General features: G+C 42.7%; 1 protein-coding gene across 2 annotated transcripts in view; it reads right to left on the bottom strand.

The window, feature by feature from the left end:
* Nucleotides 1–240: 240 nt before the first annotated feature.
* The window catches only part of DAB1 (DAB adaptor protein 1), a 320,452-nt gene continuing 308,927 nt past the window's right edge, over nucleotides 241–11,765 (bottom strand). For both annotated transcript variants that reach the window (XM_066269076.1, XM_066269077.1), the window contains one exon: nucleotides 241–3,598. The gene's annotated coding sequence lies outside the window, so the exon portion shown is untranslated. The remainder of the gene's footprint in view (nucleotides 3,599–11,765) is intronic.

Raw genomic sequence — 11,765 nt, 5'->3', positions numbered from 1 at the left:
GCTTTTCTTGACAAAATCCTCCTCATTCTTCGCTATGGCTGATTCTCTAAGTGTATCAAGTGCCCTAATTCAACAGAAGATGAATTGATTCAATTCCTGACAGAAGCTTTGTCTTTGTGGCCCAAGGCCAGGAAGACAGGCAGGCCTTCACCTGGTCAGACGGAAGCAGTGTCTTCCTTCAATCTCTCGCCTGAATATCCAGTGGAAACTTGTGGAATAAAATCAGGCTAAGCTGTTGTTCTCAAACATGTTTATTTGTAAGTTTTACATGGTGTGTTACAGAAATTAATGGAAAATTTCTAAAAATTTTGCTGTTCTGTTGAATGCATTGTACATAAAGTTAAAAATAATGTGTCCATATATGTTAACAAACTGTCATCTGAGGTAAAGTTAAAGTAGGTCTAGAAATGTACTGCAACAGTCATTTTCTCTTTCTCATCTTTATTAAAAAAATATGTGTCAGAACACAGAAATTGAAATGAACCAAACCCACAGAGTAAACATTTTTTTTTTAAAAGAAGGTGCCCGGTACATGACATGACAGGGTTTCAGCAGACACTGGGATGAGTACGAATTATCAAAAAGTCTTGCGGCATGTAAAGATTGAAGAGCTATGAGGAATGGGGACAGAATGACAAGTGGCATTTCCCTGGTTTCAAAATTTAAAGTGACAAATTTAGTGCTAGTGAAGGATGAGAAATTAACAGCTGTACACATGAATTTGCTATTAGTCTACCTGGAACTGTGCAGACTCCCCACAGCCTTTTGGTATTGGCACCTCAGCTCTTATTTGGAGGCTTCACTGGGCTCCTGGGATAGGAGACAGTGCTTCTGAGCTTGCCCGAACAGTGCTCGTTAAAAATCAGAATTCTGCCAATGACAACATGGATAGCAGTTTAAAATCTTGACTTTATTTCCCTCACTGGAATGCATTACTTGGGCTGTCTTCTTGAAGTTCAGAGCCAGGTACATTTCAATCACATTCAATGCATGGTAAGTCCACTGGCCTGTCACCTTCCGCTATGAAATTAGCTCTAGACATCCACCAGAGTTCACGTTGAAAATGTCGGGAGCAACCCAAAGCGTCAGTATAACGGTGTGATACTGCCGGCCAAACTCGAGACAGCCACATTGAGGGAGAACATAGCACCACTTGTTTAGAATCAGAATCACAGACAACAGAGCAATTTAAGCCATCTCCTCATGGGAACTGCCTATCTTATCCCATACCCAGAAAACACCATCAAACGGCTGCAGGACAACTCTGATGGTTACCACATCTTTCCCATTTCCCCCTTCAAGTGAAAATAGGACCTAACCATAAAATGGATGCACGTTCCTGGAGCAATCATGTGGACCAGTGGGTGATAACTACAGAGGAAAGTAAATGGCCTTTCTTAGTTTTCAGGTTCTTCAGACCTTTCGCGGTAGGATGACATTTACATATATTCTGTAAAGGACATTTGGTCAGTTTACCTAGTGGGAAAAGATTTAGATTACAGTGACCTGATAATGTAAAGTTGGGGCTTCAGATGGAAACAATCACCTTGACATCAACTTTCTCTTTCTGAGCAAGTTCCAAACCATTTTCGTTTCTATTGATGTGAAGAACCAAAGTACACACACCTATTTCAGTTCATCATATCCATGTGAATTCTAATTTTCAAATTTTAAAACCAAGTAACAGTAATTACCCTCAAATCCAATTAATCACACGATTCTTTAAAGTTTGTCTTCTTAGTGTTAAACCACTAAATTTGACATACTGTATAACTGCATAGGAACATCAGGAAAACACATCTGACCTGTAGAACAATTCTCTGTAGGGCAAAAATATAGAGATTCTTTATGAAAATCATGTGCTAAACATACGAACTAAACACTGCACTTTTGTCTCATAAATGTAAAAAAAGGAAGCTTAAACTCTTCTGTTTCATGTACAAACAGTTCCGTGATTTTCTATGGGGGGAGGCGGGAGTGGAGAGGTGGGCGATTTAGAATCTGAAGGACAGACCTTCAAAATGTGACTTGCCTTTTTCTTGTTTAATGCAGAGGGCTAGGGAGCTCCTGCGGAAAGGCGAGACTGGACGATGGAGTCACATGCTCCCTTCCTGCTTGCTAGCTGCCGACTGGCCGGCCGCTGCTGCCAGCTGTCCCTGAACTCCGGCTTCCACCCGTTCGCTCCAGAACAACATCTGGAAAGTGAGCCCCATCCATCAAATTTGTCACACCTTGCACTCAATCTGCTACCTTCTCTACAGTGTAATGGCATTATTAAAAAGCATTTTCATTAACGTTTATATTTACAAAAAAAAACAAAACAACCCAAACAACACTGGAATTTTTTTTTTCATTAGAACTCCTTAAAGCCATTTCCCTTAAATATTTAAAGAGTTTAATGGTAAGGTTTTTTTTTTCAAGTTATAAAATAAAAATCCCATTTGAATTTTTTGATGTACAAAAAGAGATAGAGATGAACTGTTGTGATCACAGAATCAGTTTGTTACTCTGAATACTCATGTCACCACTGTTCCATTAGAAAGTCATTTTGTAAGATCCGAGACCACATTACCAGGATTGTACCAGAATTATTTGGCAAATGACTTTTCTTTGAAAATGGCACGTGGAGAAGACACTTGTCTGCATAGCATCACAGCAGCAAGATATCAGTAAAATAAAAAATATCATTTTATTGTACTTAGAATGTAGAGCTTCTGAGGAAATCAGATGCATTTTTCATCTTTCTCATCAATGGGATTTGATGTCCTTTCCTACTCACAGAATAAAGGTTCAGACTGAAAGCTGGCTTTCTCACCAGGATGCAGAAAGAGTAAAGGGTTGTTTTGGCAACATTCTTGATCATACAGAATAACCAACCACTTATTTGTCTTGTGATTTCAAGTTAATTCATTTCATATGAGACTTTTTTCCAGTTGAATTTCTTCATCAATATCTCAAAAAAGTCAAAAGCAATACAAAAATTTGTACACATTAATTTTCAAACATGACAAAGGGAGGGAAGGGGGGAAATGGCAGACCAGGCCTTGTGGAGTGATGAAACATCAACATATGTCAAAAGGCAGAGAGATGATGAGACTGTGGTCCCAGAGGACCTCTTGCTTTGCCTAAAAGAAGTCAGTGCCAACTTTGCCATACTGCTCTGAGGCCTGTCACTCCACATATGACATCTCTACAGTGGGCAACAGGTAGAGAAACAAAAAGAGAATTATGATTTTGCATACTGGGTCATCTTCAACACACACTAAGAGAGCTCAGAATATTTGTCGGGTAAGCATTTGCTTGCTTTGTGGTTTAACGTTGGGTATGATTTTGTTATACTTTTGTGTATTTTTTTTGTTTTTTTGTTTTTGTGCTGCCATAGATATCTGCTGTTGGTTGCCAAAAACTCTTAGTTCCCTCCTCCAAATGAGTTCCATTGGGCAATCGTGAATTTTTTCGTGGGATGAAGTGAGGTGAAAGAATACAAGAGAGCCTGTCGCAATGCTGATTTCCATGCCAGTCTTGAAGCACCCACCATGAGCCCGCATTGATGCTATTTCTTAGGTCTGTTGATCTGCGCATAGAGAGGCTCCAGCTCCTACGGATAGAGGGACAGAGTGAGAACCGCTCTTTTCCAGACAGGAATTTCTGAGACAGCTTGGGAAGGAGAGTTTGGGATTAGAACAGAAAAGGGACAGTGTATGATGGATGACCTTAGGTAATTTTGGGATTATTTGATCACAGTGCATATCATTTTTTGGCAACTTTTTATTATTATCAAGAAGAACTACTCACCCAGTTCTGTCCTTGGTTTTCAAGTGAGACTGAATGCCCCCGCTGGGGAAATAGCATGGTATAGTTGAGAGAACTGGACAAGCTGTGTGATATGGGCAAAATACTTATTCTTTCTGAGACTCAGTTCCCTAACCATGAAATGATCATAATATTATTTGTCCTACACGGTTCTTGAGAGGATTAGAGCTAATATATATAAACATCTAGCACGGTGTTTAGCAATAACAGGTCTTCAGAAAATGGTAACAATGATCGTGTATCAAGTGGAGATTTTTTGCAAGACAGTTTTATGCACATCCACTTGATGCAGCTGGAATTCTACTTCGACCTGCTCTTTGGTGTCTTCAAGCCGTGATGATTGGGCACATTTTAGAGCAAGAGAAACAGCAATTGTGCTGTTAGCTCTTGGTCAAAAGCTTCTGGGACTTGTTTCTATTCCATCGGCTCTTTCAGGTTTGGCCGGTCCTTTGCCTGCACCCATGGGGCTGTCTTGAGATAGACATACAGAAGGGTTTTCACCAATATATGACAAAGCCAACTTTCCATCTAAACGTAGATGCTAAATAGTGCTTGGCTTTGTTGAAAGCACTTCAGTACTTCATGTCAAAGAGGCCTAGGTGGCCCTGGCCAGTGGCTCAGTGAATAGAGCATTGGCCTGGCTTATGGGCATCCAGGGGATTCAGGTCAGGGCACATAGGAGAAGCAACCATCTGCTTCTCCCCCCTCCCACTCTCCTTTCTCTCCTTCTTCCCCTCCTGCAGCCAGTGGCTTGATTGATTCAAGCATGGCCCTGGGTGCTGAGGACAGCTCTGTTGGAATGCATCAGCCTCAGGCACTAAAAATAGCTTGGTACTCGAGCATCAGCTCCCATGATGGGGTTAGAGGGTAGATCCTCATTGGGGCACATGCAGGAGTCTGCTTCATTATCTCTCTTCCTCTCACCTAAAACAAATAAGTAAAAATCTCTAGGATGCAAAGGCCAAGCAGATTAGATCAACACTCTGGTCTTAGGCATACATAGGCCCCTCAATTAAAATTGGCCTGCATGCTAGCACTCTTTGGTGTTCGTGCTATTATTAAATGGACATAGTGACACCTTAATTCTGGTATATTTTATATATTAGTCTGTCTCCTGCTGTGTGGGTATAGATCCTTTTTATTTGCTTGTTTTCTTGAACCATTAGATTGAAATGGCAGTCTGTAAGCCCCTACTATGTGTCTAGCATGACACTAGGTATTTTCAAGTACACTGACTTTTTAACTTATCACAATAGCCATGTAAGGCAGATACTTTATATCTTTTGCAAATGAGAAATCAAGCACAGAGAAGTTCAGTAATCTGTCCATAGTCACATAGCTAGTAAGTGCAGCCTAAAAGTAGGGTTCAGTGCTTTTTCTAGTTTATTATAACAGCTTAAAAAAACAAACAAGGACAACTCTTCAAGCTGTAGTGTTGTAGAGTGCTTTGGAGTATGTAAAGCTTCCTCATGTCTTGTTTTATCGACCTAAGAGTCTTCGTTCTGCAGATAAACTAGGTCAGGGAGGTGTGTGATCTCAAGGTCACTGTGCTGCCTCTCATGTAGTTAATATACCATATTGCCCATCTTTGCTGTAAAGTTGAAATGGACTAGAAGATAATCTTGTCCAGATCCATCCTTTTACAGATGAGGAATTTGAAGCCCAGAGAAGACAGCTTTTGCTTCACCAGTCACAAGGTTACATGCCATGAATAGGATCCAGGGTATTTTCTTCTAGAACTCATTATGTTTGGATTCTTCTAGGAAGAAGAACCCTTAAACCCTCCCTGGCACCCTATTTTGCAATGAACACAGTACTAATTTGTCTTTCCATGCTTTCCACTTGTGGGATTTCATCCTGCCCTTTAATCACAATGAAAACATGTGACTCTACTTCCAACTGTCCAATGACAGAAAGTAAGGAAGCCCATTCTTCCACACCTTGCTTCTGGCACTGGCTTGCCACTTCCCTCGGCCATCTTACATGTGAACCCAGGGCACTCTGTGCTCAATAAAGGTGGGTTTCTACATTCTTTGCTGTTTGGATCCCTTTGTTCAGAAACGCTCCAATTTGACTTGAATTTTCTCAAAATCTAATCTAGTAAAATCTATATAGCAAGATGATTTATTAAGCGCCTAATCTGTTCTCTGCCAATGTCTTCAAATGTTTCAAATACCTGTTTTTAAAACTAAACTTGTAAGTTTCCTGGACATTTGTGTTCTGGGAGTGGGGTGGGTGGGGCCAAGGTGGAGTTATAAAATACAAGTACCGGGAAAAGCCATTGTCTTTGGCCTATGCTGGGCTATAGGGATGCATCTTAATCTTCCCTGAGTAAACTTCCTCCGCCCACTCTCCCTTTTGGATGCCCTAGGAAGTGAGCCTGCCTTGATCTCACCCTACAATGTGCTCTGTTCTAATTCTGGAACTAATTTATTCAACTGAGAATGACACCTAAAAACAGAAGAAGACAGCAGGCTCAGACAGGGTAATTAATGCCACACTGCATTAACTTTCTGCAGCTGAGATAAATATTCACACATCCCCTGCTTGCCGGAATGCAGCTTCAAATACCCCATCACAACAGTGGTAACGAGTGCAGTCAACTCTCAATTATCCCCACTAATGAAGGGGAGCAGTGGTGTGGAAAACCCCAAGCAGCAGATCATTCCCAAGTCTGACACTGTGATGCATTATCCGTTTTGGCAATAGCTTTACCTTCCTTGTTACTGAATCTTACCCTCTCAGAGCTGGAGGGGAGCTTGGAAATAATTTGATCCAGAAATCTCTGACCTGACTTCTGGCAAGGTCCTAACGGGCTCTTGAGATTATTTCTGATGTTCCAAAGTGCCTAAGTGGAATCACACATTAACACAACACACGGGTGCTTCTTGTGTTCCCTGGGCAGGTTTCTCCACATCTCTGCCCTTCTCCAAACCCTTCAAAGGCTCCCCCTTGCCCAGAGGGTAAGGTCAAGGCTCCTCAGCTGGGCACACACGACCCATTCTCCTTGTAGCCTATTAGAGCTAATAAATGCCCCTTCTGGACCATGAATCAAAACTCAACCTGCAGGTCACATATATCAGGCTTAAAAATTATTTTTTAATGCTTCTGCCAGAATGTTCTTCCTAAAATGGATTTGGACGTGCCAGTCTCCTGTTTGAAATGACCCTCCTGACCTCTTGTTACCCCAAGGATAATGCAAACCTCTCAGGATGGCACAGGAAGCCTTTCCAATATGGCCTCACTGGCTCATCCAGCCCCATCCACCTCCTCTCTCTTGGGCGCACCACCTTCCGTGTGGTATATCTGGTCTACCTGACAGGATAGGGACTTTCCCATCTCTGAGACTGCTCAAGCAGTTCCTTATGCCTTTGGGGCCCCTCTTTGTCCTGTACTTGGGAGTTCCTACTTTCAAAACCAGTTCAAATACAACAGCTTCCTAGACCCTGCAGTGCCCTGTATAGACCTCTGTCTACACTGCCATCAAGTTATCTCCTAGTACCTTCTACACAGTGAGCTCCACTGCACCTTTCACGCCAGTAGCCCAGATGCTGAGCAAGAGCTTGAACATGGGAGGCACGCCTGCCAACAGCACAGAGAATGAGGATGTGTATGAATGAATACATCTCTTATTATATTATTATTATATTATTATAATAATATTTTCTTATTATAATATTCTCTTATCAGGAGTTGGCAAATACTGATGAAATTTAAGCTCACCTATGCTTGCCATATTAGGATCTTCATTTCTAGAGGACAACAAAGTAGATGGTAAACCAGACAGTCCACATAAAAACAAAATCAGCCCCCCACCTTTGACTTAAGTTGAATACCCTGTTATCTAGCAGGTGCAGTGAAAGAATGCAAGTATGCAGATGTGAAATCAGGCAGGTCTAGGTTAGTATCTCCCACTGCCAAGTCCCTGCAGCCCAAGTCCGCCAGAGACATGCAGATGAACATGGTGGGCTCATTACTCTTTGCAGTGAGGATGTTAGAAAGCGCTTATTACAGAATTGGGCTTATGCTAGACAGTTTTGGGGAGGGTCAAGAAAGTAAGGTGTTTCTCTGGGTTGGATGCCCTCAGGAAGTAGGAGTATGATTATTTTAATCTTATCTTGAGGGCAGAAAGAGTGGAGCAAGGTTAAAGGTAGAAGAAAGAATGCTTGGTTATTTCTATAATATGGACAATGCTCATGTTTTGCCTGTGCTTGGCCACGGCTACCGACTGGTCTTGATTTGGCTTGACCCATCACAGGCAGAGTGGCCTTGTCCAATGCTGATGCTCAGTGAACTAGTTCATGTTCAACGGAGCACCAAGGCCCGGCTGTAAGGGCCAGAGGCTCCGGGCTGTCAGGCTGCTGCTCTGTTTCTCACTGTTACCACTTAGTAACCATAGGACTCTATGAAGTTTCCTTAACCTATCTGAGGGTCAGTTTCCTTATCTGTAAAGTGAAGCTAGAAATCCTTGCTTTGAGTCACGCAGAAAGCATTGAAAGAGAAAATACATGTTGACTGCCTAGCACAGAGCCTGGCACAAAGGAGGTACTCTAAAAAGGGTTAGGTCCCTATGTGTGAACATGTGACTTGACACTTTCTCTATAAAAGATGATCTTAGGCATCTGTAGGTGGCTTCTTGGTCATAGCAGATAGGTGCCACTACACCTGTGCTCTTATGAAATCTAATTAATAATGGCCATGGGTCATGGGGAAACTGCAGAAAGAATGTGGGGTTTATCTAAGGAATCTGGCCGCCAGGCCCTGTGGCTAAAATAGGCCACTCCATATTTGCAGATCACTTCAAGTAGGAATTCCGTGCTCACATAGAGAAGCAAAGCAGAATCACAGAGTAATGATAGCTTACATGTGCCGAAAGATTTGTAGTCTGTAAAGAACGTTTCTATGCCACATACGTGACCTTACTCGGGCGTCACACTGAGGCTGTACCCTGGGCAATCCTAGCTCCACTTACAGAGAAGAAGCAAGGCTCCCTGGTGTTTGGTGACTTGCCCAAGGCCACTCAGCCAGCACAGGGCAGATCTGGAATATAACTAGATTGTTTTGTTATTTTTTTTTAGCTTTTTAAAAAATTGTTGTAAAATATATATGGCATAGCATTTACCATTTTAATCATTAAATATACAATTCAATGGCATTAACTACATTCCCAATATTTTGCAACCATCACTACTATTTCCAAAACTCTTTTATCACACCAAATAGACTATGTACCCATTAAGCAGCAGCTCCCAATTCCCCTTTATCTCCAAACCTTGGTGGCCTCTAATCTACTTTCCAGCTCCATGGATTGAGCTATTCTAATTTTCAAGTCAATTTCATTGAGGTATGATTTATATACGATGAACTGTTTCCGTTTTAAGTATGCAGTTTAATGAGTTTCGACGAAAGTGTACACCTGTGTGGCCCTCCCCACCACAATCAAGCTGTCAAATATTTCCTCCCCCTAAAAACTTCCGTGTCCTTCTCAGCCCACCCCTCACTCAGGTGCTATAGACACTAATCTGCTTCTGACCATTAGAGATTAGATTTTTTTTCTAGAGTTGCACATCCAAGTATTATAAAGCCTACTGTCCTCTCCACGACCACGTGTTGCCTTTTGTAGAATGTCAAAGCAAGAAGGACCTGTAGTCCGACAGTTCCTATCCTGCAGGAAGAAACTGCAGCCCCTAGATGTGAGGGCTGTTTGTCCCGAAGTCTGCAGGAAACAGAGGAGAGGCAGGAGGGCAGTCCAGGTCTGGGCTGTTTATGGGCTGTTTTCTTCAAACCCCATCCATCCCCCACTCTTTGGCTTATCGTACTGGGCAAACACTTTCCTACCCTACATTATCGAGAGCACACTTTGAAAACCACCTACATTGTGCTTATAGTTTTGCTACCATTTAATTTTTATTGTGCTTACTTTTGGAAAGCTTGGCCAGACACAGGAAAGGTGTGTTCTAAACTTATTAGTGGAGAGAAGACACAGCGTGCTGAGAAAGGTGCTCTTGGATGTGAGGTCAGTGTGCACGTGCAGTCTAGCTGCTGAGCAGCCTGGGGTGAGGCCAGCACCGAGCCAAGCCAGGGGTCAGGCTGAAGCTGGGGGGTAAGCCAAAGCTCAGTGTGGTCTCCAGTGTCCGGGCCTCTTAGTCCCCACCCAAAAGCCTCGCTCAGCGTCGTTTTACATTCTCTGGTCTTGCAAGTGAAAAAGGGGGGTGGTTGCCAGAAATTGTAAATAAGGCTGAAATAACTTAATGTTCATGAAAAATGCATGGAGTTTAGAGGCAGAGAGACCCCGCAACCCTCCTAGCTGCCTCTGTGAGCTTCAGCAAGCCTTTCAGCGGGCCTCAGTGTTTCCATCTGTCAGTGGGTTCTTACAGGTGGTAGGAGTCTTCCTTTCCTTTTTATGCAAAGGGAAGGGAAGAAACAAAAACAAAGCTTTCTAACCACTTTAAGCTTGAAAGATTTCTTCTTCAGGGAAGAAAAGTCTTTAAAACAGAGAATGGATTTAACAATAAAACCTTATAGATTGATACTGCTACCAAAGGCACTCACACTTCCTGGGGTGTCGGGGTGCTGAAAGCCACTTGGCGCACCCAGGAATGCACAACCTGAGCTCCCGGGGCAACTGCACATGTTCTGACCAATTCTGCATTTTCCCATCAATAATGATGATGGACACAAATGATCTGCTCTGCACACGAACATCATCTATCCTGAACTTGTCACAGAGCAGACGAGGGCACTGAGGTTGTTGACACCAATTCTCTAATAAGCAGGAGGGCCTGTCCAGAGTAAGGTCCTGGTTGTAAGGAGCGGGTCCTGGATCTCAGGCCAGTGGTTTCCAAGAACCCTAGTAAGGTCAGTATGTTTAAGGGATTCGGCCCTGTCCTTTGTTAGCTGGGATAAGGATACCCTGGGGGAAGGTGTGCTGTTTGAGGATTGGGTCTTCCCTCCTGTAGCTGGGTGACCTTGGGCAAGTAGAAGGTTCTAGAATGTCACAGCTGGAAGGGCCTGTGGGAATTGTTTTACAGAAGAGGAGACCAAAAATAAGAAATGAAGCCGTCTGCTTCAGGTCACACAGTAACTGAGTCAGAGAGACGCTGCTAAACCCAGGTGTTCTGGTCCTGCTTCAGTGTTCTTGAGCTATTTAATCTGGGTCTAGATTTAAATTTTAGCTCCATTACATGTGAATCTTTTGATTATTTTTTTCATTTTAGCTAGTTATTAGCCTGTCTACCTTACCTAATCATGTTTGTGAAGTGGGAAAAATAAAATTACTGAAGAGTGTTCCTCTAAGGATGGGATTAGGTGACGTTTATAAAAGTGCTAATAAACATGCTAGTAATTTTACAATATATTAGTGGCAATAAATGAAAGGCATTGTGATGATCTTCTGCAGAGTGCTTTTCCAGACAGTGAGTGTGATTCAAGTCAGAGGTCAGCAGCCTGTGGCCCAATGGCCACTATTGGTGGCTGCCCCTTTTTTGTATGTCAAGTATTATTGGAACTTGGCCACACCCTTTGCTGCTTTCCTGCTGCAACAGTGGAGCAGATCAGTTGTGGCAGAGACTGTATGGCCCATAAAACATAAATATTTGCAGAGAATTTGCTGACCTCTAATCTCAATGATCAGTGTATAATACTTGTGCCCACTACACCAGTGACTTGAAACCACGATACAATCTTGATCTTTCCTTTGGTTCTCTTTTTTTACCTCTAGTGTCTCACAGCCAGCAACCTACAGGCATCTCATGGCCACCTCAGGCTCTGCTGGCCTCACATAAACGTGCCTTCTTTCTGCTCCAGCGTGTTGCTCTGTGCTCCTTAATGCAGTGACTGTTACCACCTAGACCTCTAAGTCAGGAACCTGGGGGTGCTCCTAGATTATCCTCCCACCACCCTTCTGTCTTAACTTCCTCTTGATTTCATCTTTTAACCCTTTGAGTAGTATG

This window comes from Saccopteryx bilineata, chromosome 3 (assembly GCF_036850765.1).
Source record: "Saccopteryx bilineata isolate mSacBil1 chromosome 3, mSacBil1_pri_phased_curated, whole genome shotgun sequence".
NCBI classification, from domain to species: domain Eukaryota; kingdom Metazoa; phylum Chordata; class Mammalia; order Chiroptera; family Emballonuridae; genus Saccopteryx; species Saccopteryx bilineata.
This window is presented reverse-complemented; position numbering and strand designations above follow the sequence as displayed.